Genomic DNA, 7,614 nt, shown 5'->3' with positions numbered 1-7,614 from the left:
ATTACAGGTGTGAGCCACCAAGCCCGGCCAAAAAGTTTATTTTTTAATGATTATGCATGTTGTGAGTCATCAGCCATCCAATTATAAGTGCCTGTTTCATCGAAGTCCTTCAGAATGATTTCTTAAAATTTAAATCACAAATGGCAGTATAACTTTTCTTTCTTTTTCTTTTTTTTTTGAGACAGAATCTTGCACTGTCGCCTGGGCTAGAGTTCAGTGTCATCATCTGAGCTCACTGCAACCTCCACCTCCCAGGTTCAAGCGATTCTGCTTGCCTCAGCCTCCCAAGTAGGTGGGATTACAGGCACCCACGACCATGCCCGGCTAATTTTTTTGTATTTTCAGTAGAGACAGGATTTCACTATTTTGGCCAGGCTGGTCTCGAACTCCTGACCTTGTGATCTGCCCACCTCAGTCTCCCAAAGTGCTGGGATTACAGGCATGAGTCACTGCGCCTGACCAATATTTCTTTCTAGAATAGTCTTTACATTTCTTTCTTTTTCTTTTTTTTTTTTTTTTTTTTTTTGCCATTTTGATCTAGAGGTGTTTAGTGATTTTTTAACTGTTAAAGACACAAACAAATCTATTAGTATTTGGTGAATGTGGGTTTTCCTTTTTAGCAATTTCTTTTGATTCTACCTCTAAAATGTATCTTGAGAGCCCTCCAATTCCTTCCATCTTCATGGCCACCAGCCCAGTCCCAGCCACCATTAACTTTCACCTGATCAGAGCCACAGGCTCCTACCTGGTCTTCCCACCACCACTCATGAATATTCCAATCAATTTCTCATAAAACATCAAGGGATAGTTGATTAATATTCTTCTCTTCATTAACTCTTCTTATGCCTTTCCATTGTACCTTGAATGAAGTCCAAACTCCTTATCATAGTCTCTAAGGCCTTACGTGATTGGACTCCTGCTTACATCTCAGGGACGTTTCATATCAAACTTCCCTTTGCTCACTGTGCACCAAGAACATTCTGATCTTTCAGATCACTGAGCTTGCCCATTTTTATTCCACCTCAGGGTCTTTGAACTTACTGTTCTCTTTCAGCCTCTCCACAACCCCAACCCCATCCCTCCTTCTCTTCCTTTGAGTCTCAGTTTAAATGTCATTTTCCCGGGGAGACCTTTGTCAACCACCCTATCTAAGTCAGTTGCTGGCCTTCCCTATTACTTTCTAGGCTAATTTCATACTCCACTTTCTTCGTAGTGCTTATCACACTGCATAAATTTTCTTTGTTTATTTACTTTTGTCAGTATTCCTTGCTAGAAAGTAAGTGCCAAAATTCTAGAATCTTTTGTGTCTTGTTCACTGTCTTGAACCTATTATCTGGCATGGTGTTTGTCCCATAGCAGGTACTCAACACCCCCCTCCATCTGGCAGGCTGGAAATTGAGCAGGGAGAATGAGGGAAGACTGTTTCAGGTGGCCGAGATGATGGTCTGGCTGCTCTTCCTACCCAGGCATGGGCAAAGCCCAAGTCCTACAGGTGGGGAATGCGTCAGCTTGGGCTCATGTACTTACGGTTCTTTTTTTCCACTGGGGGCGGGGAGGAACTACAAGATGTCAGAGGAAGCTGACCAGAGTCACCTATACAAGTTCCCTTTGCTGCCAAATGAATGAAAGGAAAAAGAAGATTGCAGCCGGGCACGGTGGTTTATGTCTGTAATCCCAGCACTTTGGGAGGCCGAGGTGGGTGGGTCACCTGAAGTCAGGAATTCGGGACCAGCCTGGCCAACACGGTGAAACCCTGTCTCTACCAAAAATACAAAAAAAAAAAAAAAAAAAAAAAAAGCCAGGTATGGTGGTACAAGCCTGTAGTCCTAGCTACTCAGAAGGCTGAGGCAGAAGAATTGATTGGGCCCAGGAGGCAGAGGTTGCAGTGAGCCGAGATTGCGCCACTGCACTCCAACCTAGGCCAGAGTGAGACTCCGTCTCAAAAAAAAAAAAAAAAAAAAAAAGATTACTAACATCTTTAGGAGACATGTAGAGCGTAAGCTGTAGAGGAGTATGGATGGACTTGGAAACTAGTTTGCAGACCACTGTGGTAATCCAGCAAGGATGTGCTTTGGATGGGGTAGCAGCAGCAGAGATATAAGAAGTGGTTGAATTTGAGATGTACCAGAAAGATCTTGTAACGATGTTATGTCATTCTTAGTTTGATTTTTGTTCTGTGAACTGAGGACCCCCATCCACTCTGCCCTGATTGTCTATTTACATTCTCTGAGGTTTATATATCTATGGGACTTCTTGAGTAAGTTTCTGTTTTCTTTTTTTTTTTCTTCCTTCTTCTTCTTCTTCTTTTTTTTTTTTTTTTTGAGACAGGATCTCATTCTGTTGCCCAGGCTGGAGTGCATTGGTGTGATCATGGCTCACTACAGCCTTGACCTCCTAGGCTCAGGGGATGGACCTGCCTCAGCCTCCCTAGTTAGTGGCTGGGACTACAGGTGCATGCACCACACCTGGCTAATTTTTGTATTTTTTTGTAGAGACAGAGTTTCGCCATGTTGCCCAGGTTGGTCTTGAACTCTTGGGCTCAAGTGATCCTCCCGCCTCTGCCTCCCAAAGTGCTGAGATTAAAATCGTGAGCCACCACGCCCAGCCGGGCAAGTTTCTTAAAACCTCCAAGGCTTAGGGTACTCATCTGTAAATTGCAGCAATATTGTGGTGTGGATTTCCTGGCAATACCAATGGGTAGCTTGGGAGTTTAGGTCTCCCCCGAATAATCTTCACTGGGTAGGCTTATTCTTAAATATAGACAACTGACATCTTTTCAATATTTTGAAATTGCTGTGCAAACACAAATTCAAACAGATAGCTATTTCTAGACACTACATGGAAATTTAGAAGAAGCTATTGTGTGGATATGAAGAAAGTTATTTTAACACAACTTAAATCAACTAGCCTAGTGCTCTGATAGGCACTGGAAAATGTGACTTTCTAACACTTTCACCTTATTAATTATTGAAGAAATAATTAAAATGAAAACCGGAATTAATTTCTCACCCAAATTAAAAAAGATAGAAAACAAAACAAAATAACAACTACAGAAACCCATGGGACCTTTGAGGCTTTGGTGAAATGACCACTCAGACAATGTTGATGGGTGTGTAAACTGGTAGGAAAGCCTTTGTGTGGGTTGGTAATGTGTATTGGTCCTCAATGATATTCTCACCTTTTGATCCAATTGCTCTGCTTCATGAGAATGTTATATGGAATAATCCTAAAGTTGGAGAGATCTTTATGCTTATGAAGGATTTTTTGTTCATTTTCTCTGGACTGTGAACCATTTATTTCCAAAGTATAAATAAATTTGCTATCTGAGAAAAGATGCTGCCCAGGTGATGAGGGCCCCAGCCTCTCTAGGTCCCCTTCCCAATTGCTCTGAAGTCCAAACCCAGTCCCCTTAGAAAGCTGCTAAGCCTCAGAAATGAGTCTTGGCTGTTAGAGTCTGGGAAATAGTTGAGAAGAACCAGCCCACTCCCGTCTGCTGCTGCGATTCTAGCACAGCTTGGGCCCAGTTCTGGCCAGGTCCCAAGCTGGCCTGGTGCTCACCCTCTCTGTTTGACCATGTTCCAAAGGGAGGGGCAGAAGCTACAAGTCCCTGACCTGGCCACACCACATGGTCATGCCCAGGTGACTCCCGGTCCACTGCTCCCAGCTGCCATGAAGAGCCAGCCACCCAGGTCCCCTGAGCTACTGCCAAGTGTTAGTTGAGAGTGGCCTGCTTTCAAGCTGCTCCCCTTGGCTGGCCACTGCTGCCTCTGGGCCACAAAGTGCTCCTCCTCGGCATTGTCATCTTACTCCTGCTGGCTGCTTCAGGGCAGTGGCTCCAGCTGGGAACTGAAGCCTAGCCTCTTCAAGGGTTCAGAGCTGTCATCACCTCTGGAGTGCAGGGCTTTGAGGATATTCCTGAGAGGCAGAGCAGGAATTCCAGCCAGTTCAGGTGGCTGATCTGATCACCCAGCAAAGTGCCGACTTCCTTCCAAATGCCAGCAATGGAGGCAGTGAGGCTGGAGGGTCTGGAGATCAGGAGGAACTCAGAGAAGTCCAAACTGAAGGTGAGAAGCCCACCAAGGAAGAGGCTCCCAAGTGCCCCAGGAGCAGCCCTGTGTCCTGGAAATGAAAGATTTCCCCAGACGTGGACAAATGGTAACTTTCACATACAGCAAAGAGAGGGAAGAGCCCCAGAAACATGAGTGGTTGCAGGTGGAACATGCTGTCAATGGAGTCCTGGAAGCCAAGATCAGCCTTCTGCTGGAATGTCTGGGTGAGGGTTCAGCGAATGCCACCAATGAGCAAGGTCCCCAGCACCAAGGTGAAGCCCTCCACATTGGGCTGTGTGGACTTGAAGGTGAACATGAAAAGACCCCCGGCGATGAGGAGGATCACAAGGACCAGTGCCATTGCAACTCCTCCAGCTTGAAGATCAGAGAGAAGATTGAAGATGAAGAGGACAGCTAAAGATCTGGTTATTGTGAAGCTCCAGTTGGACAACCCCATGTCAAGTGCTGTTGCCAGTGCTGTGGGAGCCACTCTTCTGAGGTAGTAGGTCCATCTCAACACCACAAGGGTCTTGTGACTGGATCATTCAACCAGCGCCCTTCATTGTGGAAGGCAATGCCTGCCAGTGCAGAAGCATAGTCAACACTGCCTTCCACACAAAGGTCACAAGAGGGCCCATCTCCCTATCCATGGAAGCTGCTACGCCCTAGCTCCTGGATCAGTGCGAGCAGGCACCTCTCTTAAAGACAGTTTGTAGGAAGAGCTGATTGACGTAGCCTATGATTTTCAACAAGAATGTCACCTAGCTAGAGAAGTCTTCTTCACCTCCATGATTCAGAACCATCAGCAGAGCCCCAGGCAGAGTTCTCACCAAACGGGCTGGTAGCCTGAGCCAACCCCTTCAGCAGTTAACTGGGTGCAGGGTGCACAGGTCCCCAGGTCTGCTCTGACTGGGGTGCCTATTTTTAAAGGTTGATTACATCATATACCTAATTTTTCAACAACAGCAAAGGAATTATAGTTCATTTGCCAGATCAAATGGACTATTACCCAGCCATTAAACATGGTAACATATACGAAAATACACGTTTTTATTTTTGCTTTGTTTTGTTTTTTAAGATAGAGACAGAGTCTTGATCTGTCTTCCAGGCTAGAGTACAGTGGCACGATCTTGGCTCACTGCAACTTCCTTCTCCTGGATTCAAGCAATTCTCCTGCCTCAGCCTCCCCAGTAGCTGAGATTACAGGCACATGCCACAACACTTGGCTAGTTTTTGTATTTTTAGGAGACGGGGTTTCGCTATGTTGACCAGGCTGGTCTTGAACTCTTGACCTCAAGTGACCCGCCTGCCTCGGCCTCCCAAAATGCTGGGATTATAGGTGTGAGCCACTGTGCCTGGCCGAAAATATACTTGTTTAATACAAATTAAAAAGCGGGCTGCAAAAATGTCCATATATATTGATTATAACCATATAGAGAAATCTGGGCAGATAAAGAGATTGGGAATAGACCAGGCACCGTGGCTTACACTTGTAATCCCAGCACTTTGGGAGGCTGAGGCAGGCAGATCACTTGAGGTCAGGAGTTCGAGACCAGCCTGGCCAACATGGTGAAACCCTGTCTCTACTAAAAATACAAAAAATTAGCCGGGTATGGTGGCGGGTGCCTGTAATCCCGGCTAGTTGGGAGGCTGAGGTAGGAGAATCGCTTGAACCCAGGAGGCGGAGGTTGCAGTGAGCTGAGATTATACCATTGCATTCCAGGCTGAGCAACAAGAGTGAAACTTCGTCTCAAAAAACTTAAAAAAAAAAATTGGAAATAAAAATACTAAAAAAGCTTATAGTAGTTATATTTAGGTAGTATAATTATGGGTGACATGTCTTCTTCTTTCTAACATTCTGAGTTTCCCTAATGATTTTGCATTAATAGAAATGATTGGTGTAGTATGCATCACTCACATATCCGGAGTGAGTGCTGGCTGTTGGCTAGAGTGATGAAGATGACTGAGTTACATGTCTCTGGAAGGGCATCCTGGCCTTGTCCACAAGGTGATGACTGCATGGGTCCCAGGAAAGTGCAAGCACTTTCTTTTTTTTAAATTATAGTTTTTAGCCAGGTACAGTGGCTCACGTATGTAATCCCAGCACTTTGGGAGGCTGAGGCGGCTGGATCACTTGAGGTCAGGAGTTTGAGACCAGACTGGCCAACATGGCAAAACTCTGTCTCTACTAAAAATAAAAAAATTAGCCAGGCGTGGTGGCACATGCCTGTAATCTCAGCTACTGGGGAGACTGAAGCAGGAGAATCACTAGAACCCGGGAAGTTGAGGTTGCAGTAAACTAGGATTGCATCACTGCACTCCAGTGTGGGCGACAGTGAGACTTTGTCTCAAATAAATAAATACATAAATAATAAATAAATTATAATTTTAGTGCTTAAATCATTCTTTATATATGTGTAATATATATATACACATTTTTTTTTTTGAGACGCAGTTTTGCTCTTGTTGCCCAGGTGGAATGCAATGGCGCGATTTTGGCTCACAGCAACCTCCGCCTTCCAGGTTCAAGAGATTCTCCTGCCTCAAGCCTCCCGAGTAGCTGGAATTGCAGACATGCGCCACCATGCCCGGCTAATTTTGTATTTTTAGTAGACACAAGGTTTCTCCATGTTGGTCAGGCTGGTCTCAAACTTCTGACCTCAGGTGATCCGCCTGCCTCGGCCTCCCAAAGTGTTGGGATTACAGGCGTGAGCTGCTGTGCCGGGCCTATATGTATAATAAATTATATCTTACTCAGAAAAATGCATAAAATGTTTTGTTTTACATTTAAATAAACATCATATAAAGTTCTTTAGACTGGAGGCTCACAGTAATGAACAGACATTGGGCATTTCATAGTTTCCCTGTGGTGCTCTACCCTGACTTAATTTGCCTTCTGTCATCAGAGGTGACCACTATCTATCATTCTGTGAATACTTTTTATGGCTTTACTATCCACTATTTATCACCAAGCAGTGTTTCACTTAATGTTGCCTCTTTTGCACTTTCCATGAAAGGAAGTAAATGGATTGGCATCTCTTTGTTTCTTTCCCCCTAGTATATTTCACACCCGCTGGTGTCTGAGTCTTGGACGACCCAATTTCCTCATCCATTCCATTTATTATAGTCTTTGGCTTCCTTTGATTTTATGTTCTTTTCTTATGAAAAATGTTGCTCGAATCATACTCAAGTTTGCAAGTGCCTATACATAACAATTTTTCTACGTTAGAGAAAATTTGTTGGGTTGTAGGTTCCGGGAAACTTCAAGATTACCAGAAATTTCTAATACAGTGTATGAGTTGACCCTTCCACCATTCTTGCACATGTGTCTATTTATTCCATATAATTGGCAACATTGGAATGATCTAATGTTTTAATGAATTATTTTTGTCTATCTCATGTTTGTGAAATGGGATCATCTTGTGTTTTTATTTTGGTTTTTACTAATTAACTGTGAGGTTAATAAATTTTCATGTATAGTCTTTGAACTTCTGTGAAACAGTTTCCAGTCAACGTCTTACGTTTAGTTCATTTGTTTGTTAGTTTCTCCCAATTTCGTTATATA

The 7,614-nt window shown here is 44.0% G+C and overlaps 1 pseudogene; it reads right to left on the bottom strand.

Annotated features, from left to right (window-relative positions):
• Positions 1 to 3,629: 3,629 nt before the first annotated feature.
• LOC103231660 (solute carrier family 35 member C2 pseudogene) lies at positions 3,630 to 6,070 on the bottom strand (annotated as a pseudogene).
• Between the last annotated feature and the right edge of the window lie 1,544 nt (positions 6,071 to 7,614).

This window comes from Chlorocebus sabaeus, chromosome X, assembly GCF_047675955.1.
Source record: "Chlorocebus sabaeus isolate Y175 chromosome X, mChlSab1.0.hap1, whole genome shotgun sequence".
Lineage (NCBI taxonomy): Eukaryota > Metazoa > Chordata > Mammalia > Primates > Cercopithecidae > Chlorocebus > Chlorocebus sabaeus.
The sequence above is the reverse complement of the archived record's forward strand: the minus strand, read 5'-3'. Positions and strand labels throughout refer to the sequence as shown.